This window comes from Apteryx rowi, unplaced genomic scaffold (genome assembly GCF_003343035.1).
Source record: "Apteryx rowi isolate R43461 unplaced genomic scaffold, aptRow1 scaffold_91, whole genome shotgun sequence".
In the NCBI taxonomy this organism is placed as follows: domain Eukaryota; kingdom Metazoa; phylum Chordata; class Aves; order Apterygiformes; family Apterygidae; genus Apteryx; species Apteryx rowi.
The window spans coordinates 1,243,740-1,267,135 of NW_020451216.1; positions in this window are offsets into that span (position 1 = coordinate 1,243,740).

Here is a 23,396-nt window from a genome sequence, read left to right on the forward strand (position 1 = left end):
TCCACAAAAAAACTTTTTTTTAAAGATAAGCCAAAGATGATGCAGATGCAAATGATCTCCTACATGTAACACACAGCAAAAAAAAAAAAAAAAGAAATAGATCCAACACCATCCAGATTGCACCTTCACCTTTCTAGTTATTTCACTTACTATCACATGCTGAGAAGCACCCCAAATACTATAGCAAGGTATGTTTAAAGGAAAACTATTTGAAGATCCCAATTGCCTTCCATGTAAGTAAGGCTCGAAAGTATTTATAGGCTTGTAAGGAAAATGCACAAAGACTGGATTGTGGCATTAGTAGTTGTTAACATTCCTGATGAGGCAAAGAGGCTCACYTTCTAGTAAAAAAGCCTTTGATTAGCAATCACATGAACACTAGGATGGATGGCCCTGCATTAGTATCTTCTTCAAATTGGCCTCTACATGCTACCTGATTTCATGTCTGTTTATATCCCATTCCTTGCAATTATCTACAAGGACAAAAGATGGGAGGCTACCTTGTTACCCATTGCTGGATGTTGTGCTGATGGATCTGTGCTGATGTTTACTGGTAAGATATGCCTTCAGGAATCCCAGGGCCCTGAGACCTGTGGGAAAGCCTGGAGCAAGGCAGACCTACCCTTGGTAGAGGAGAGCCAGATTAGGAAACATTTAAACAGATTGGATGTACACGAGTTCGTGGGACCTGATGGGATGCACCTATGAGTGCTGAGAGAGCTGGCCAATGTCACTGGAGGCCACTCTCAATCATCTTTGAAAGGTCATGGTGACTGGGGGAGGTTCCCGAGGACTGGAAGAAAGCAAACGCCACTCCTATCTTCCAGAGGTGCAAGAAGGAGGATCTGGGGAAATCCAGGCCAGTCAGCCCCGCCTTGATTCCTGGGAAGGTGATAGACCGAATAATCCTGAAAACCATTTTCAAATATATGAAGGACAAGAGGGTAACTGGGCGTAGTCAGCATGGATTTACAAAGGAGAAATCATGTTGACCAATGATGAGATGGCTGGCTTGGTGGACAAGGGAAGAGCAGTGCACGTTGTTTATCTTGACTTTGGCACAGCTTTCAACACTGTCTCCCATGACACCTTTATTGACAAACTGTTGTAGTGTAGGCTAGATAAATGGACAGTGAGGTGGATTGAAAAATGGCTGAACTACCAGGATCAGAGGGTTGTGATCAGTAACTTGAAGTCCAGATGGAGGCAGGTCACCTATGGGGTACCCCAGGGGTTGATACTGGGACCAATACTGTTCAACATCGTCCATAATGACCTTGATGATGGGACCGAATGCACTCTCAGCAAGGTTGCAGATGACATAAACTGGGAAGAGTGGCTGATACACCAGATGGGTGTGCTGCCATTTAGAGGGACCTCAACAGACTGGACGAATGGGAAAAGAGGAACCTCATGAAGTTCAACAAAGGGAAATGCAAAGTCCTGGGGATGAATATTCCTGGGAAGGAATAACCCCATGCACCAGTACATGCTAGAGGCTGACTGGCTGGAAAGCAGCTTTGCAGAAAAGGCCCAGAGTGCCCTGGTGGACACCAAGTTGAAGATGAGCCAGCCATGTGCCCTTGTGGCAAAGGTGGCCATGCATATCCTGGACTGTATTAGGAAGAGCATCACCAACAGTTTGAAGGAGATGATCCTTCCTTTCTATTCAGCCCTGGTGAGACACATCTGGAGTGCTGGGTCCAGTGCTGGGCTCCCCAGCACAAGAAAGGCGAGGACTTACTGGAGCGAGTCCAAAGAAGGACCACAAAGATAATTAAAGGATGGGAACATCTGTCATACGAAGAGAGACTGAGAGAGCAGGGGCTGTTTAACCTCAAGAAGAGAAGGCTTGAGGGGATCTTATCAAACTGTAAGAATATCTCATGGGAGGGAGTAAAGATGGAGCCACACTCTTCTCAGTGCTATCCAGTGACAGGACAAGGCAATAGGCACAAACTGAAATACAACAAATTCCATCTAACCATAACAAAAAAACTTTTTTACTGTGAGGGTGGTCAAATACTGGAACAGGTTGCCCAGAGAGGTCATAGGGTCTCCATCACTGGAGATATTCAAAACCCAGCTGGACACAGTCCTGAGCAACCTGCTTTAGTTGCCCCTGCTTTGAGCAGGGGAGTTGGACTAGACAGTCCCTAGAGGTCCCTTATGAGCTCAATGACACTGTGATTCTTAGCCAGGAGGAGGTATAATCTCTCCATCCATCCTGGGGCAAAACACTACCATACCGCAGACCAGATGCACAGACCTCTCTCACTGCAAGTGGCTCTTTCAGATGGATCAGCTGCCTTTGTTATTTTGAGGGTTACAGCTTGAGGTACAGACATCAGCTATGATGGTAATAAAATCAGTCCTTTCCCATGATTTCACCACCTCCATATTGTATTCTGTGTTTTTCCCATGTTATCGAAGCACAGATGCCTATGTTTGCTTTCCCTCCTCAATTATCATCTCTGTGTCAACCTTCTCCCACCCAGCACCTTTCCTTTAACAAGGCAAGACTTGGGAAGTAGAAATTATGGGCCAAAATATATTATACCCAAATTCAGGGATGATATTTTTATCTATACTTCAGCAAAGGTGTGAGAGTGGGAGGAGATCAGAGCAAGAAAGGTGAGTAAGGGTGAACAGTAGGTAAAACATCTTCCTTTCTCTATAATGCTACCTTTACCCTCTTTAACAAAGAACCTTCTTAGGCTTCCAGGGACCACATAACTTAAACCTTTTGAACAAGATTTGTGTGAATGGGATGCTCACAAACACATGTGGGGGCCTGACCCCTTTTTCAGGGATGCTAATGTAAGGCAGGAGGACCTTCCCCACAGCTAGCGAACCCTGCTGCATCAGAGCTGTCAGAGCAGGAGGCCCACAGGCTCTTTGGCAACAGCAGCTTTTGGTAGGAAGAAGTTAGATTATGGCAAAAGGAAATGAGAGGGTTGGACTTAGAAATTAGGGTAACTGCTTGACCCTCTTGAACCAGCACAAATCAAGGATTATTCTATTGCCATCTGTTGAGTTATGTGACTGTAAAACTGGTATGAGTGGAGAAACAGGCTCTACATCTTCCTGACGCTGTGTCAGTAAAAAGCATTCTGAGTTATTTCGCCTGTGTCACACTGATATTTTACCATCATAACTGCTTCTTTTGACTTTTTTTATTTCCAGTTCACTTTAAGCTKTTCTATACAGATACACAATATTACCTTTAATGTGCAGGATCATCCTCCGGTCAACGCATCTTTCACCAGGAAGATGACAGACGACTGAAATGGGGAATATTCACTTCTCTCTTTCCTGTCTCTTGAATCCTACTGAGTATGGGATATGCCTGCAGATTACATACTGGGCCCAATTCTGATCTCAGTTGCAGCCTTGGCATTGATCCGGATTTGCACGGATGTAGCAGAGCAGAATTGAGCTTGCCGTCTGTCTCTTTTTCATGTACACACATCACGATTCAGGATTTTGTTCTGACTTCAAAGCAAATGCAGTATGTAGATTAATATGCTATACCTCGAAGGAAGTTGTCACCAGGCACATGAAGTGCTTCTTCTTTTATGATAACTCATAATTTATCAAAGAAAATCAAATCAATTTGTTGGTAAAAGAAACATGTTTTTCATGAATTTAGACAACACCAAAGGTTTTCATGACAAAGCAAGAGAAGACTGTATTAATCAGACTTAGCATCTAACACTTAGCGGGGAAGAGCACAAAGCTAATTTGGAACATTTATTCGTTCAGGACCCCAGCTCRCAGATGCCAGCTTTGCCTAACCTAGCAGGGATTGTTCTACTCCATGATGGCAGATAACTTTTAGGCTCTCTAACTGAATGGAGTCCCTAAAGAAAGACCCTGAAAGCTATGCAGAGGTTAGCTGGGAGTGGTGCATCGTCTGGATACTCATTCTCTGTCCAGAACAGGAGGTGTGGGAACAGATACCGAGAGCTGAAGATTCACTCTCATTTCCATCTCCTCCTCTTGGACGAGGGGCTCTGCCCTGACACCAGCACTGGGTGGTGGGGGTGAGGAGGGCTCARTGCCCCACATCGCCTGAGGCTGCTCAGCCCGTGTAGCTGCACAGCCCTCCCCACCCAGCATTGTCCCCTGGGGTCAATTGCATGCTCTGCCCATTTCCCTTCTGTAATACRGGAGCAGGAGGCTGCTGCTCTTTGCCCTGTGAAGTCATGTGTAGTCACACAAACTGGATGTGCAATGCTAGTATGGCCTGAGGTAAATAACTACTCAAGGTAGACGTCATCAGGAAATTAAGCCAGAAAGTTTATGTACACAGACTGGATTAGTCCCTGTCCCCATACTTCCAAAGTGGTCTCCCATGCCACAGGCACAAAAATGAAGGCTAATTTCATAACATATCCCAACAACCAGAAGTTGCCTCTCAAAGCTGGTAGAGTTCTTCTCTCACTTCCCAGCATTTCAGAAGCAGGGTTTCGATTAGTGACCTCTCTATTCAGTTTAGAATCAAAAAACATTCCTCAAACACAAAACAAACAAAAATCTGGAAGAAGAATAGGACGGGTGATGCCATCGAATGAAAGGAATAGCAGAGCAGCATCCTACAGCTTGAACAGAAAAGTGATAGCTAAAATAGTCATGTCTAGTAAACATCCAGCACCAGGGCTGGATCCCAAGGGACATTGTGTGCAGACATACAATACAAAGATTGTTAAGTACAAGGATTACTTCACCATCTACTGCAGCCACTTCAGAAGTGAATTAAAGGAAAGACCTAAAAAATGCCTAGAAAAACTGTGGCATGACTTAGGGCAAGAAACAGTATATTTATAAACTAATAGAACTAAAAGAACTGTGACTGAAAGGAAGATATCTAGTATCAGGCCCAATGCAGGTTCAGGTAGAGCAAAACTATTCCTGACTTTTTTTTCACCTGTTCTTTAAATTCTCCAATAATGAAGATGCTACATCTTCCCCAGGACAGATCAGGACAGGGACTGCAAAGAAGCAGCATGGATGAAACCAGCCTCTTTTGTGGTGGAAGAGTGTTTAGTTATACAAGCAAAAGCTGTGCTGGGCTACTTGTCCTCAGGGCCCTGGACCATTTCATTTACTAGTACAGATGTAGCTTCCTTGTATTAGAGCTTTTTTATATTTGTAAGCAACCTTATCAACCATTTTTGTTTCATTTACTTGTAGTTCTACTGCATCCTTTTTGAAGTGGAGGTGCTGGAGGACAAGAGTTGCCCACYACATAAAAGATGTGGATGGCTGCGGGCTTAATAGCATTGCTGAAGAACRTAATTTTTGGAAAGCTTTCATTTTTTTTGTTGAACTTGCCCATCTGTGACACCCAGTAAGTTATTGGCAACACCAGACAGTATTGTGGGAATCTTGATAAGCTTAAATTTAACTACTGGGCACATTCTCGGGATCTCTGGTAATTGAAGGAGTCTGGTTACAGCAACTGAAGAGAAGAAAGGACAATTTTCCCTGCTGACATGGTTTTATGTCTTTGCATTATTAGTTGTTCTTTTTGAAAATAAGTCAAATGAATGTGCCCTCTCATGATGCATTTTTAACATGCTGATATAATTCCTTAAGTACAATACTCATGGCACCAAAATGCTCTTCACCATTAATTACTGTGACAATGACATAGACTTTTTTGTCAAATGCCTTTGCAGCCTAGCTGGTCAAGGCTCCTTTTAATCATTCACATGCTCTGCTCTTCACATAGTCCCTGCTAAGCTTGTGAYGCAGCCTGAACTCAGTGGATGGGCCAGGTTACATCATGGAAGAGCAGAAATACAAAACTCTTCAGCTCTGAAGCCTGCTCTAGAGACAGACATGATGCAAGAACCTTGTCAGGGTGAGCGCAAACCACATCCTCTCAAATTTGTTCTTGCTTATGAGAAGTAACAAGACCAGCTGTAATTTATATGCACTGGTTGGTCATGATTTTCTTTATACAAACAGCCAACATATGCTTTCAGTCTAACATCACCTAGTTCAAAGAAAACAATAAAAAAGAACAAATGTCAAAGAACCATGTACAATAGCCCAGCAAATGTATCTTGTTTGCAGCAGGCAGTGGCCATGCGAAGGTTACAATGACAGTCTCTTGCCACATAGGCAGYGAGCTTAGAAATCTGGAGGAATGGTATGTGGAAGACAAGACGCTGTGATTTCCATCGGAGCCCAGAGCTGTCTCTCTCCTTCCACGATGAGATGATAATCACTAGCATGCAGTTCTTAAACTTTAGATGGTAATTATAAGGCCAAGATCAGTTTTGTGCCAAGATCAGTTTTGTTTCTTTTTAAGTGGGAGCGCAAATCCTCTTCTTATTTTCYTTTTGCGAGATCCAGCCTGCTGATTACCTTTCACATGTCTGGACTTGGGATTCCAGACGTTCACTTTTTGGTTCCCCAGTGCAAGTTTCTGCTCTGTGCTTGCTTGTGGCAAGTCTCTCTAAAACCATACACATCCACACATAGTAATACTAGTGCTGGTGTTCTTCTGCCTCCTCCTTGGGCTTCAGTTCAATGCTCAAGTCTTGCTTAAAGCAACAAACAAGTTGCGGATTTGTTACAAAAGCTTGGGTGTTTTGTTCTCCTCCTTTTCTGTACTGCTGTTGACTGGTCTGATGAAAATACTCTTCTCTTGTTTTCGTCTTTCAACATATTCAGTAGCATCCTCCAAATTCCCTGTGTGAAGGTAAAAGGACTAATCTGCGTCCTATTAGTGCTCAGATGTCTGAGAGGGGTCTCTTTCACTCTGCTGAATTAGTCGATGCTTTTAAAGGCCAGCAGCTTCCCGAGGTGTAGCAGTGCAGACCACRTGGGTAAATTCATCATTGGTGTATCTGAGAAGTAAACAATACCTGGCCCAAATAACATATGAGAACTCCGTTTTCTTGGGCTTTGACTTACCCTCTGCAGAGTACTATGAACTCTGCAGCACAAATGCCAGGTAGTTCAGGATTAATTACCGAGTGTTTCCAGTGATGCCAGGGACATCAAAAACATGTGAGTACAGTTTTGATACAAAATAAGGGTCCTGCCATGCCCTCCATTTCAGGCTCTAAACTAACCAGGTCTTGGAGTTGCACTGAACTGGTTCTTCTGCATGTAGTTAGGATCATGCCAAAACAGTTTCCAGACAGAGAAGAAAAATTCGTTAGGRAATAAGTTTAAAATAGAAACCATAATATATGTCCAGCTATTGTTCTTAAGTCCCTACCCTTTCTTGCGTGTGTGCCCTTTAAGATTTTTGTTCCTAAAATATACATGATATGCATGTAAATTATTAGATAGCTCCTATCAACTGCACAAAGACAATGTGGTTTTGTATCACAAATGCTCAAAAAATGCCAAACCARAGTCACAATATCAAATTTATTATTTATAATGATGATGCTTACACACCTCTTGCACCTCACATTCACTATATGCCTTTGCGCAATGTAGCTTCTCCTCAAGAAGACAGAGTAACAAAACAAATATGTAAACACTGAGTGTAAAAGCCAAAACCATCGAACAGCTTTTCAACAGTGGTCTCCTCACTCCAGGCTCAAATGAAATAAGGTTGTTTGCAGTCCTCAAGCTTCTGAGATTATTTATGAAGCAACAGCCACTACACTTATTGCACCTCCTGCTCTCAATGGGACTCATCGTTCAGAGCTGTTGAGCAGTTGGGAACAATTACAGAGGATAAACTGAATGAAATATGTGATGCTGTGAATGTGTCAAGATTTCGACCAGTAGAATTTACATACATGAATAAATATTGAATACTGTTTAGTTATGAAGCTCCTGCATAGCCTCTGTACTGGGCATCGTGCAACAGAAAAATAATTGCTACCTTTATTATCAGTTACCAGCCTTAACAGCAAGGAAGCAGCAGCTTCAAATCTGTGAGGCAAAGAGGGAATTAGGAGATGTATCTCCATTAGTTCGTGCAAATAGTAAAAGCTCCCTCTTAGACTCTCTTTCAGTAGGGAGAGTAAGTGGATTGTAGCTTTCTCTTTGCCTAAATTTAGATTATGATGATGGGAAACATGAGTACATTGTGGATTAAGATAAATTCCCCCAAGATGTTGTTGCAGAATTACTAGGACAAAAAAGACGAATTCCAGAAGTCAACTGATCAAAGCTGTTATTCATGGAAGAGCACAGATCTCCAGACACTCAGTGATTTCACAATCCTGGCTAGGGCCTCCAGGTTCAGGGAGGTTCATTTTCACCATGAGTCAAACTCTGAACAACCTTTCTACTCAGCCAAGCATTTCCTCGGCTTCACCAGAACTTGGCTAAGTGTGCAGTGGGTACAAACACAACATTTGAAGTGAAATTGCCCACATATGTGCCAGGAAAGGCACCAAAGCCCTCCCCAATGAACATGAGGTCTGCAAGATGGGCAACCTGGTGGGGTCTCTAAATCTCACAGCTTCTTGAAGGCTAGTCTTTTGTTTACAGTTCCACTTCAAAATGGAAGTGGCAATGGACTGCTTTTCATTTAAGGCTCACTCATGCACTCAAGCTTTCCTAACTCCTTCCACGACACAGATGCTATTCACCAGGAGGGAAACATCATGTTAATATGTTCAGTGTTCCACCCCAGAGTGCTTCTCAGCAGGGTCAGCTTAGGAGTAACAGGAATAAGAACAGTATGCAAAAGAAAAGGCCAAAAATGAATCAGAGAGAAGATTTTGTGATAAAGATCCTAGAACTCARGAAAGTCTCATCATTCAGGGTAAATGAGAGAATATTTCTGATAAAAAAACAGCTGGCTAGTGGCAGCCAAGGACAGAATTAAGCAAGTGGGTTGAAAATGGCTTGAGACCAGTTTCTGAAACAGGTGTGGTCACTTAAAAAAGCAGGGAACTGTGTTTGCTATTCACGAGGATACCTCTTAAGCATTTCAAGAGAACTTTATTTCATGCATAAAGTTAAACGCTTGCCTATGACTTATCCTAAATGGGAGCTCTAGGCTCAGTCTGTGGCTCTGCCACAAGTCTCCGGCACAAATAAGAGCAAGTCATTTCACCCAAACGTGCTTCAGGGAACAATGGGGATAACAATACTGCACTTCTAACACCCACTCTCTGCTCCTCTAACTACTGCAGGTTCTTCAGTGCAAGGTTTATTTCCTATGATGTGTTTTTACCTTTTGCCCACCAACCTTTCCAGTTCCTGAGGACAGAATGGTAGCCTGGGTGGGGACATTTGTTCCTTCCTTCTTTTCTTTCCTTCTCTTTCATATCACAGTGTCAGTTATAAYGCTTTTGAAGGCCAAATTATGTTCTCTTGGTCGTCTCTTGTCAACTCGTTAATTCATCAATTGCTATTGTTGGGCCCTGAGATTAGATGCAACTAATTGGAAGAGCTGGTGAAGCAACACAGTCCAGTTCCCCTTCCCTTAGCTGCTTCGGTCGCTGCAGAACTAGCAGGGATGAGCCTGCACCAGCCACCTCGACAAAGACAGGAGATGCCATTTCTAGCCTAACAGCAATTCTTGTGGATGCAGCTATCGCTGAAGGGATTTTGAGTCACAGATTATAATTTATTATGAAAGTGGGCTCTCCGAAGCTGACCTGACATCTCTCACCCATGAACTGCCTCCTAGGTAAGCTGAAAAACACACGTTACCATTTTGTCTATCAAATGTGCTACTTTCAGGTCTAAAAAATGGAAATATTGGTTTACCTAACCGTGCCTTGTATTTAAAGAGGATATCTTCATCAAACATCTACATAATAGTTTTCCCATGACCCATTTGACCTCCCCACTTTAAAAGTACTTGTCCTTTTTCTTCTCACTTTGAGGGTGGAGAGTGAAGGGAATTTCCCTTCCTCCTGTTCCCACAGGTAGCTCTAACATATAGATATGCATATCTAATAGACAGATATGTCTATATACTTTGCTGCAGCAGAGTGGACTTGACCTGATTTTTGGCTCAGTGATCACTGGATCAGTGAGATCTGATGAGGCTCTGGACAGTTTTTAATCCCTCCCTGTTTGACAAAAGTATGAGCAACAGGGAAAGTACACAAGCTACCTCCTGACTCAGGAACTGGGAATATTATCAGTTTGGAAGTAGTTGTTTAGGTTTGAATGGACTTTCTAGCAACTTGTGAGTCTACAGATTTCTTTTCTTTTTAATGAATGTTTAGTTGGGTAAAATCTAAAGGCAATTTAGAGTTACTTCCCGCTTGCCACAAGCTATTGGCTTTGTCATGTCCTTCTTGTACGTAAGCTGGATATTCAGAAATATTATTTAGTTTTTGAGGAAGAGGCATGCGCTAAAGAAGCATGATTTTCACAGAGGAAAAGTGCACCATACTTTTTGAAAATCAGCTCTCTAACACGTTTCAGTTTGCACACCCAGAAATTATGACATCCAACCACACTGAAATCATTGGCTTTGTAAATTTTGGCTAAGTCTTTGCTTAGTAACTGCTTTAATGCAGCTTTCTTTAATCTGGCATGTACAATTGCCGCCTATGTTAGACTAAAGAGACAAAAGATTACATGGCCACACACTGGATCTGTCCTTCCACATATTTTCTTTCATCCCAGTCTGCTCCAGAACAGGCTTTAAACATATTAGCATGACGGTGTCTCACCCTGCCTACAATCTATGCTGTCACTACTCTGGCAACAAGCAGAGTTGTCAATCTGGCACTTTATACCACCTCTAAGTACACTTAAAAATGAATAAACACCAGCAAGATAGAGAAACTTCCTTCAGTATTTGTTTAACAGATAGAATGGGAGATGCCCCTTTCTTTGAGTAAGCATTATGCATTTTATGACCTTCTCATGACAGTTTTATACCTATTATGATTGGTGTACCTTTTTTATTAAATAAAGGAAAGCAAATGTAAAGAGCTAACATTCAAATAACATTTAAAACAGAGATAAAGTGACAAAGCTCTGCAGAGCCGAAGTTATGACTGACATTTTGTCCTTTGTCGGGGGTGGCAAAGGGATAGAAATGCAGGAAAAAAAAAAGAAAGCCCCTTTCAACCTTCCCTTTAAATTTCAGGGCCTCTGTCAGTTAGTGTCAAAATTTGTCATTTTAAAGGTAGGCCTCTAAAACTGCGACACCGGCTCCTCTCTGAGTAGCATCCCCATCCCTCTGTTTACAATCTCTGGTAGTACAAGTTGTGAGCACAGCTTGGGGTTTTTGGCAGAAAGGATTCGAGAGCAGAGGTTCCCCAGAATGAAAGGAGCTGTTTCTTAATCATGGCACAATGTTATTCTAAGGTACATCCCTGAGCATCAGTAGGGAATACAGACGATTTTCCCCTCCTCTGAGGCAACCCAGAGCCTTCCAGAAAAGATTCACTCTACTGAATGTTTTGTAGAGGGGAAGAAATCAGCCACAGTCAGAGACCTCATTTTTATCCTTGGCTCCTTGGACAAGTCACTATTCCTGTCCTTAAAATGGGGGTAAGGATCCCTGGCTGAGAAAGGGTAAAATGAGGATGACATTACAGATATCAGTAACTGTGGAAAAAAATGATATTGATTCATGCGTTTTTCCCTCCTCCCCTACTTTCATAATTGAATAGTTATGAAATAAAGTGTTCTTCCCTCCCTTCCGTACTTGGAACATGGTGATTTATCAACACAGACAGTCTGAGGCCCAGCAGATAAAATGCAAAGCATGAACTGAAGTAAATAACTGAAGTTCACAGCATGAACTAAATCATGTTTTATTACCTTTAATATTTCAGTTGCTTCTTAGCATGAGAAGCCGAAACCATGGTTCATTCAGCAGTCCGCTAAACCTCCCTTTCCTTTGCATTGCTTTAGCTTTTCTCCTTCCTCTCCCAGGGAGCCACCCTTTCCCACCCCAGCCAGCCCCATCCTGCCTGTGGAGATGTGGAAGAGCAATGATCTAAATTCATCCCCTCCAGGAACCAGCTCTGGGACACAACATTAGAGTATCCCTTGCTGGGCACCTCATTAGGGCAGATAACTTGGCAACTTCATCACCCTGGGCTGCTGCTGTACCTGAGAGAGACAGGACTCTCCGAGGGATTCAGATCTCACAGAGGCCAAATTTCTCCTAAGCAGGTGCATGTTTCTCTCTGACATTTGCAGAGGGAGTCTGGGGCATTTTTGTCCATCCTACCAAAGTCTACATGCTCGGCAAGGCCAAAAATCATCTTTTCTCCTGCCTGTCTCTGAATAGTCAGAAATTATTAACTATGACACCAGTATTAGAAGATCAGTTGTGATTTCCATTTCAAATCTGATGTATCCTAGATTTTCTCTCTGTTTGTGTTTTAATATATCCTTGCCTCTTAAGCAAGCCATCTCTAACGCATTCAGCCCTCCTCAATAAATCAGTGTCTACTGGATGGGCTGATTCAGACTGATATTTGCAGTTTCCTGCAGGGTAAATGACACCAGATCTTCTCCCTTGGTTCTTCCATAGCCCCTGAAGAGAAATCAAACACACAAGGCTTAAAACCAAACTGGATGAAAAGCTGTAGGCCCTAGTGCATTAGTAGGGACCCTGGCTTGCTGATCCATTACAGGAATTTGTGTGCGGGGCTATTTGTTGCAGAGAAGACCTCTCTTCTCACTCTCATTCGTGAATCTTCCATTCTCATGTTCTACCACCACAAAGAGAATTACAACTGTTGGATCCACAGAGAAATAACCTTAGGAAATGTTTAATATACTTATCTTCACCCTTCAGCACCTGAAAGAATTATTGCACTAAACATTGCTATTCAGCTATATGGCCTCAGAACAACATTCTAAGTACCTCTGCTCCAACGTTTTCTACTTTTTGTGTTTAGACACCATTGAACATAGTTCCTAATAGAAACTGGGCTGGGTGGATTAATTACTTAAGATTATCAATTTTAGCAGCAACTGTTGGACCAACAGGAAAAAAGGGAGGAGGGAATTTTAGCACAATGTGTTTGGGAAAGTTCTCCATCTCACAGCCCAACAATTACAAACTTTAATTCAGCTGCTCCCTCAAAAGGCTTTAGAATTTCACACACAAGTATATTGGTGGTCTCCAGTGAATGAATACGAGGATGATTCTTTTCAAAGAGTTTCCTGGAAAATGCCATCTTTGGTTGATACTCTTCTTTTCCAGGAATGCTGAGAATTTACACAAAAGATGCAGTGGAGCTCTACACACACAGAAGCAAACATATTATTCTCAAACCACTCTGCTGCTACTTTCTCACCATTTTAGGCCTTTTACACAGCCATTCCAATCATCTTTTCATTATCAGACAAATCCTGAAGAATTTCCTCTGGCAACTTATCCACTGAAATAAGAGAATGTTTTCCTTGAGCAAGGATAAATTGACATTAGGTAAAAGCTTCAGGATTTCTCTTAGGCTTTAAAATGCCATTGCATACCAAGCTAAAACACACCACTTTTGAACCTTGTTCTCCTTTTACCTACAAAGCTCAGCATAGTCCTGAATGATTTTGTATCCACCATTTCAAGAAACAAAGCTTGATTCTGTAGCAGTGCCAAACATTTGCAAAACCAGCTGAAGTCATTAGCCTGAAGGATCTTAGCAATTCTGAAATTCTGGGTGTGCCTTTTATTACTTCCTTTTTCTTTCACAGTTACTAGAGAGGGGATCTTCAGACACGTCACATCTCGTGCATTATGCACCATTCACACCACGCAGGCAGGTATCTTAGCACTCCTGCTCCCTCCTAAACCATGTGCCCGTAAAAGAGATGCAATTGCTTGGGCATCATGCCTGCAGTTTGGATAGTTCAGCAACTAAAACCAGCCAAAGCTCTCTGGTAACCTCTGCATAAAACAGGTTTTCATGTAGGCTGGTCGTCTATGTCCGCTGCCTGGGTCTTAGAGCAGGATGGAGACCACAGCACCGGAGCTGTAAGTGTTGCAGTGGGGACCAGGCAGAGGAAGATGCTGCGTGAGTCTGTTCATCTCCTCCTGACTGTTGCATTAGCAGCCCCTACAGAGGGTGAGTGCACTGCCAGTGATAGAGAAATTCCTTGCTGTGAAGGATTCCTTTCCATGTATGTCAGTGGCCTTTTTTCCTTAAAACAAACACTAGTCTCCTCAATCCCAATGTATATTTTCTTCCCCAGCTCACCTTTCTCCAGGGAAGAAATTGTTACAGTGACGAACAGTTTTCCCAAGCAGGGGAGTAGCTGAATATCAGAGCATACACTGAAAAAAACTGCATTATGCATTGAGCAGTGTGTTATTTTAACAGTGCTCAAGATCACTTTGCTTCCAATCAGCCAGAGATCCAGCAATGCTTCTGCACTGGGCACTCCAGTAAATATTTGATCTTATCAATCTGCAGCCATCCAGCTAAATAGGGACTGACAATTCTACCAGGCTCCTTATTTTCTTATCCCATGCTTTTTGGAGGGATTCTTAAGTCAACATCTCTCTGTCTCTCTCTCTCTCTCTCTCTGTTTCTCTATCTCTCTCTGTGTGTGTCTCTCTGTCTCAGATAATGCTTCTCAGCCTTAATTTCACATTGCTGTTAAACGTCATCCTATAATAGAAAATGCCAGCCACAGATGTTGCCACAACCTTGCTACATTGCATGAGCATAACTAATTCCTCACCAAAAATTTCCAAGGTTGCAATATAATTTATCATAGAACTTAAGCATTAAAATAGTGGGACAACAGCTCAGGTGAGCTCTCTCTGATACATATATATCCCTGCTCACAGACCCTGTGAATTATTTCTTAACACTAAGAAGCACTGGTACTTCTAAGCGGTGATAGGAGTGGCATTAATTTCCCACAATACAAATTTCCCACAATACAAACCCAGCAATTCATTCCTCTTTTAGTGGTCAAAAAAAAAGCTCACAGACAGTAAGTTTCATAATTAAAGAAACTGAGTAAGACTCAGGAGAGCTAGGCTGGTTTCTTTTCCTCAAATTTTGTATTGTCTTAGGAAACACTTTAGTTTCTCCAGCCAATACTAGCTGATATGACTAATGATTTTGAATATTCCTCTTGAAATACTTTTCTGACACCTTTCCAGTTTTCAGAAACTGCTAAGCACCTAAAAAGTTAAATTCCTGCTTGGCATCTCTGGAGGTGTACAGTAAAAACGAAAAGGTTCAAAACGTCTAGCCACTAGAAGCAACGGACTAGAAAGAAAGYGGCTGCACCATCTTGCTTCTGAGCTGCAAAACAGAGCCACCTTTGGGGCAGTTCTGCCCAGCAAAAGATTAAATGTGCCATTGAGTCAGTGCTCGCGAGGCATTCAGGCTGCATTTTTACCCATAAATAAAACAGGGCCACATCATGGGTTCAGCAGTGATCCCCAGTGCTACCAGTAGAACACAGTCCCTGGCGTGGTTTTTGGCTYGTGCTTGCTAGCTCGCTCCCAGGCATAGTTCAGGGCATGGCATGTACCTGGCTATTGATAGGAGGCAGTTGGGACACAGCTGCCCTGAAGTTTTTTGGGGAAAAAAAGAGTTTTGCTGTGCAGATACAAACTGTGCCAATCTTCTTGGCTTCGGGGTCAGGGAGTGGTCCCAGTCAGCTAAATTTAGTCTTATAGTCTTAGCCCCAGTGCTGGCACGTATATGTATACACACCTAAAGTGCCTTTTGAGGCCCTCCTTGAGATCAGCTTCACAACCACAGTCCCCGTCCATGTAAAAGTGAGCCTGCAGGCATGAGGTTGGACACAGCTCGCTGGAGCCTGTGAGACCCCGAATGCACATCTAACAGCTCCCCATGCACCAAGGATGCTCAATCCAGTCTTCCTCTTCAGAGAGCTCATGACTGGGTAGGCAGGAGACTGGGAGATCAGAAAATACATCCGGGCCAAGATCAAGGTTTTAAGGTCTTTACCTTCCTGGGAAGATTCTTCAGTGTTCATGTTTCTGCCGTTGCTCTTTTTCCTCTCTACAAGTTAGCAAGCCCCCAAAAATAATTAAATAAATAAGTATATAAATCTTGTGTCTGATATTATCGGGAGACAAAAAGTTAAAAAGCTAGGAGATGTTACACGTAGAGACAGCTGGTACATTCTTTTGCTGTCAGTTCTCTCCGGCAATCAATATTATGAAATGTTATGATTATTATCAAATATCATTATGTTAATTCTGAATCTGTTACGAGTCCTATCTACTGCAGTCATTACGCTTTGAATAAATGATCATCTGAGTTTTAAAAATAAAAAATATATAAGACAAAACTCCCTGCTAGCTATTAACTAGCAAGAAAGATTTAGGTAGGCAGACGGATCCGCTCCTAGTGGTGTTCAGTTTGATAAATTGTGGCTTTCCTCCAAATAGAGGCAGAGTTCAGTATTTCACACCATGACAGGTTCTTTCTGTACTTTGTGGATAAGGTTGCTTGGATCAGAACCAAGCTTGCAGCTATTCACGGAGGTGGTAGAGTTTCTAAAGGAGCATGTCTTTATTGTGTTCGGGTGCTGCTTGCTAGCGGCTCAGCTGAGACCCGAGCCCTGTTGTGCTAGGCACTGCGTAAACACGGAGGAAGAGACGAGACACTTAAAGAGTAGTAAGGAAAAAAGCCATCTGGAGAAGCTGGGAGAAAGGCTGTAGGTGGGCTCCTGATGCCTAGGCTCATAACCTCTATCTAGTGGACCACACGCTTTCACAAAAGAGCTGCTCAGACTTCTAGTAGACAAACATAGCAACCATTGCAAGGGTGCCAAGAATATGCCAAATTATTTGAGCTGCTACACTTTTAGGATTCAGGTATATCTCACTATGGGAATTAGAAGAGGGCAATTTTAGGAAATCATCAACAGCAAAAGCTGCTCTCCCCCAAAATCACCTCGAGGGATATTAAGCTTTGTGCAATTGCCTCTGCAGCCCTCTGTCTCACCTGGGTTTCATTTCACACTTGAAGCTCAGCTGTGTTTTGTCAGGGGGAGAGTGGATCCCAAGGGTGGGTGCTGTGTCCCAGAGCTGATTTATAGCTTGCAGTGCAAGAGCCAGGTGCAGGCTTGCCAGGGGGTTAAGGGGCTGTTGGCCCCCCGTTTTCAGGGCTTGCTGTAGCAGGCTTGCTCCTGGCCAYGGGCGGCAGGAATGCCTGCACAGCCTCCTTTCAGATCTGTGCTGCATCCACCACTCATTAGCTAGATGAATCTCATGGTTTCCTGGTATTTGCATGTCAAAGCAGGAAAAGCACAGAGGATAGAGAGGAGATTTGCTGTGAGCCTGGGATTTGTGCGAATGCCAGATTCAGAGGCGCTCCGAAGGGCAGACAGAGGGCGAAAGCACAAAGGTTAAACAAACAAAAATAAAAGTGTTTGCACCAAATCCTGCAAACAAAAACCACCCAGCTGACTTCAGCTCTGAGGTGCAAGAACGAGGTTTGCTTCCTAGGATTAAAAAACATACACTTTGCCATTACAGATGGAGAACTAAATAAAGTCATTCCTGCTCTACTTGTCTCCGATGCTAATGAAATTAATGGCAGCRTTTTTTGACCAGCGATTCATTAGCCTCTTTTCCCTGCTCTCTAAACCTTCATAAAYGCAAGCCGAAATCCTCCCGGAGAGAGATCTTGACTTCAGTCAGGTTTTGCTTCTCTCCGGGCTGGTGTGAGATTATAATGCTTCTCAAGGTGTTCCCTTCCTCATAATGAAGCTCCATCTGTTCTACAGATGGTAAAGATCACAAGAACCAGCACTAAATATCCCTCCCCCACCGAAGAATTTTTACCTTATGGTAATGTTGCTCTTTGTTTTCCCTATCTCTCCCAGGAGCAAAGGCACATGCTTCGGAGCACAGGGACTAATCTATTGCCCCAGCAAGTCTACATGGTGGCATTTGCCTCTGCAGAAGGAGGGGGTCATAGGTTTCAGCGCAGGCCAAGTGAGAGGACAAGCTTTTTCGTTGAATTTTCACGAATCTGTGCGCACTGGCCACCTTTGAAAGCTCCAGCCATATTTCTCCTCCCATCTCCTCTAGACTGCTCCTTGTAGCAGCCACAGCTTTGCCCCCAGTAGACAATTCCTCCCCTTTTCTTCTACCTCTCACTGCCATATATTTTGCGTCAAGGGCAAACTGAGATCCGTTGCACTGAGGAACCGGCATTTGAGACACAAAGAGCATTCGAGAAGTCAGGCCCTAAAGGATGGGAAAGAAATTTATACATCTTTGCTGCTTGTTCTCTGCTCTACAGATTTCCGGGTGCCTTTCACTCAGGAACTAAAGCTTTTCAGATTATGATATGAGAATTTGAGCCCGTAGAGCACACAGCAGGATTGAGCTCCTGGGTATACTGCCAGCCTCTGAAATTTTGGCCTCCTCCGGTGTAACCTAGCTGAGCATCCAGAAACTAAAGCATGGAAAATGGAGTCATCTTTGATGATCTTGCCCTCCATACATAATCCGAATAATGAGATTCACTTACCTAGATAAACAAGTTTTAGTTCTGAAATAGGATAACCACAATGGATCTTTAGACAATCCTCTAAAGCAGCTGGCAATGGACTAACTTCGTTTATGTGGTTTAACATTTGCCTAAGAGAAAATACTACTACCCTTCCCTTCTTGACAGGTAGATAATCCTAAGAGGTTTGACTACCATATTAACATCCAAACCACAAATGATGGGTAATATGAAAAGCTGGATTTTCTGACACACATACACTCTTTACATCTGCTTTCTACATCAGAGCCAGAATTAGTTCTAATGTTCTGTTTGTATTAAATATGTGGATTAATGGAGCTCAGCAAGAGTGCTGAATTAGCTCTTCCTGTCTCCAGTGGATTTGGACTACATSTCTCCATACAGAGACAGATGTGTAGCTTGTTATATTTTGTATTTTGCACTTGGAAAAACTGTGGCTTGGTGCTAAATCAACAGTTGCCTGTTCAAAAGGAAGTGATTCCAAGCGTCTATTAGAGCTCACGAGTTAAGCAAATTCGGGCTGGAGGAGGCAGCAGGGATGGTGTCCTACAAGGAAACATTTTCATGCTGTTGGCTCAGACCTTAGTCCACCAATAGTGCTATTGCTCAGGGAGGACAGACCCCCTTCACATGTGGAATAATGCCAAACTSCAGATCCAGCAAGATTTGATGGCGCTGGTGAATCCAAAGAATGGAGATTTTTTTTGTTCCAGTGTCCTGGCTCAGTCCCAGCTCAGGTAATTATGTTCCACTTTTCTAAATTTCTTCCTCAGTTTTCTCTGGCATTTAGCAATCTTCTTCACTTCCTGTCCAAAACAGCAGTTTAACAGTCCAGCTGGCTGCTGAACAACAACTGTCCTTTGAACGATGGGTAAATGTCTCTTCTGTGCATAKATATATATATATATATATATGCAGTTTGCAAAGTACTTTGGGACCCTATGAGTTGGGGAAAGGTGAAAAACAATACAAAAGTGATATTTGTTGTTTTTATTTTTATTGGCCTCACAACTGGGAGCACTGCTGGCACAAGATCTTAGAAGCTGAGAACAGGTAAAGCAACATTTCCCTAAATTAATAACTCTATGAAAATAGAGCCAAAATCAGAACAAACTTTTCCATACCAAGTCCCTCTGGCAAATACCTTGCTGAAATAATAGTTTCAGCAAGACTAGAACACAGATGAACTCTGAGTTCAAGAAAGGATGTGTGTGCCCACAACTGAGAGGCACAGAGAAAAACTTCTGGGTGCCTGGCCCTGACGTGAAAGCCACAGGCTAGAGCTGGGCTCCAGCACAGCACAGGTCGAGCCCAGAGATACCTGTGAACAGGCCGAGTGGGTCACCACCAAAGGGTGTCTGAAATCCCACTGGGCTGCAGGAGTTGGTGCCTGAATCAGAGCCATGGACAGGGCAGCAGTATCACCACCACCCAGACTGTAAGCCTGGAGTTGGCCATAGGCATGTGGACCTGAGCTGAGAAAGAAGAGCAGCTGGGGAAAGGGAGGAAAAATGCCTTCCAAGTCTTCCTCTGCAAAATTAAACCCACAGCTCCCTGTTCTTCAGGCTAACAGGCGGGACCGGGGTGATGGGCACTCCTTTTCCTTCTCTTAATGACAGGGAAGTGTGCAGAAGGGAATGCAAGAATCACAAGATCAGAAGAAGAGCAAGCAAGAGGCTTTGGCTTTCTAGCCCAATGGTTGCGGGGTGGGGGGGAGATCTGCACTGGCATGACTCACTCCCTAAAAATACCTATGTCTCTCCATTGACTACTGAGGGAGCCCAGGGTGACCAGCTTGAAGTAGATGTCTGCTGTGTAGATGTCTGAAATTAGATGAAGTGAATCCCATCCCTAAAGCCAGCCTGCGTAGGAGGTAGTGTAGGACGGTGCAATGCAAGAGTCTACATGTGAGCTGGAAGTCTGCACTCCCACCACCGTCAGTGGAGATCTAGTCAATGTGGTCGGTGGAGCCTAGGAAGCGATTTGTCTCACTGTAAAGCAGACTCCTACGTTTGGTCAGTGAATCACTCTCTATACGCCCACATTTCAGGGAGATGGATCCTATCCCTGAAGTTAGGAGAGATGAATCTCACCCCTAAGTCTTTTTCTTCTTTTTTGTATCTGCTGCTAACTTTCCAATGTGCTATAACACTAAATCACTTGCTAGAGTTAGCTATTACTTCACTTTTCCTCCAACCCCAGTCAAACCATCATAAACTAACACATTTTGCTGTTCATCTTCTGAATTTTATTTCAAAATTAGAGTGAAACTCAAAGTCTCCCAACCCTTCCTCAGTTTCAGTCAAGCCCTTCAGTATATATGTACTTCAGCAGTGCATTAGAGCCTCTTCCTCCTCCAGTTTCCTTATTAAGTTCTTGCTCCTCTCCATTACTGCAGAGAGCTCARCCTGGGTGTCTCTCTCAGGTTGCTGAGAAAATCTTCCACACTCTTCCACCATTTTTCCCTTTCCTTTCTAGACACTTTAAATGTGCAACATTGCCAGTGGAGAGTCTCTGTCAATAGTGCTACCAGTGTGGTTCTCAAATAACTGCATGTCAGGTGCACAAATTACGGAACTAACAAACACTGTGATTATATTTTGCATATGAGTTTTCAAGGCATATGATAATGAATATTAATAGGAACTATTTCTCTGGTAAATGATTATTTTCTCAATAACTGGTATAAATAAAACCACTTTGATATGAAACAGGGATTTTTTGATGTCTATATCACAAATTCAACAATTTATTTCCACAAGAAAAGGCACACCTGTCAGTATATACTAGTAGAAATGTAAATATTTGCAATTTTTGTAATAATTAAATCCAGTCCTCCAAGGCCGATCTCACAACATCCAAAGACAGAATTCAGGCTTATTAATTAACAAAGAATGAATGAAGTGGCACAAAACCAGAGAGAATGAAATTAAAACTCAGAAACCAGTCAGAGAAGGCAGGCTCCATCTCACCAAACTTCAGATGTCTATATGAAGATGGCTGCAGATGAGATAGTCACTCTGATAGTCATTCCTTTATAGTCAATGGAGACAAGCAGGCACCTAAGACACGATTCTTTAATCCATTTTAAGTGTCTAATTTAGGGTGAAATGAATCACTGTCTCCCTGGACTAGATCTCTGCTGACTCTACAGACAGCTGAGGGGGAACTGGCTCAGATTCAGATGTTTAGTCAGGTGAACACAACAGATAATAACMTACTTTAAAAACATACTTTTTATAAGAAATACACAGAAACAAGTATAACCAATATTAAAAGAAAAGAAGAGTCATAGACCCCAAACTTTGCTTATCTATCCATTTGCAGGGCTGTATCCCAGTCAGCTGCATCTTCCCGTGGCCTTTTATTACACAGTTAGGTCAGTGCAGCTGGAGCTGCACCCTCCTCTGAACTGCATTTCATTTGGCAGCTAAAACTCAAAGGGATGGAGTTATGGCTAATGGGCAACCGGATCCTTTCCCTTCATGAGAAAATTTTGGGAAGGAAAGGAAAGAGAAAGAAGGGAAACGGAATTTGCCTGGAAAAGCCCATGATTTTCTTCCAAAGTGGAAGTGCTCTACAGGAAGCAGATGTTATCCCTAAAAAGGTGTGTTTACTCACACATGCAAGAAAAGGAGTTTTGACAGATTATTTTTGGCCTCCTATGGTTTGGTTGCAGTCAAATCTGTCAATAAGAAGTGGATGGGGGACTTCAGGGAATATCTGCAGACATCTATTCTGAAGAGATCAAAGGGAATTTTACTGATGAATTTACTGTCCTACTGACTTATTTTTTTAGAAATCCTAGACACCTGGAGAAGTGTTAAAAAGATGAAAAGGGAAGAAAAAGAACAACAACATGCTGCTCTTCAAAAAAGGACAGAAATTCATCCTGACAATTCCATCCTCCAAACCTGGCTTCAACACCTTTTAAAATAATGGAACAAATATTGAAAGAAAAGAAAAAGCTGTAACAGACCCATGAGCTGTCATACTTCTTATAGCTGTTTTCTATGGCTTTTTAAAAACAGCTAATGGCCCAGCTAAGTCACTATGTGTTCTCCTCATCCTCACAATGTTGCTTCATTCCTTTTCCTTCTTTCTTTGTAGCATCTTTGCTGCATCATCTTCCATTAGACTGTAATCTTTTCAAAGCAGGAATCCTCTCTGAACATTTGTATGAGTAACAACCAGCACAAGAGAGACCTCAGTCATGGCTGGAGCCCTGAGGTGCTRTTGCAAGACAACTGAAAAGAAACAGGTGGAGAAATGGAGATTTACAAGGGAAAGTAAAAATCAGGCAGACAGGATTGCTTTTTTCTTCATTGAATTACAGTGTTAAAGGATGAAGGGAAAGTCACTGGTGTATTGTGTTTGGATTCTGACTTTCTCACCTCCAACAGGTTTCTTTTTGTCACAGCAAAGAAGAAAAAGCAATCGCCTCAACTCTGTTGAACCCTTAAGTGCCTTACACAGCACTCTTGGGAGGCAATTAGTCACCATCTCCCTTTTGCAGATGTGYAAGTGAGGCAAAGCAAAGCAAAGCAAAGACTCAGATCCAGAAAAGACACCTAAAGCAGGAGATAGCTGTCCAAACCCCCCCTTGTGCCGGGCACTGTTCTATGCATACTGCTGGATCTATCTGGCTCCCGTTAGTAGGTCTGTGTGCCCCTAATTCACTTTAGCAAGATTCAGGCCCTCAAAAATAGTGCAGTTATAACTATTTTTTCTCAAAGACAATGACAGTATCAGCATTAAGGCTCTTCTCTTGTCCTCCCTTGTCTGGCCTAATGAGGGTGCAGTCATGGAGGTGTGGGAGCTATGTTCTCTCTCTACCTGGGGAGCTGGGATCCGAGTCCACATCCCCCAAGGCAAGTGTCTTGAAAATGGCCAATTTTTAGGAATACAAGTTTTATGAGTCAAAAAAAATCTTTGTTCTGTAGTCTGATGGTTAGGGTACTCAGCTGGGGGTAAGGTGTTTCGGGGTCTGGGCCTGCTTTC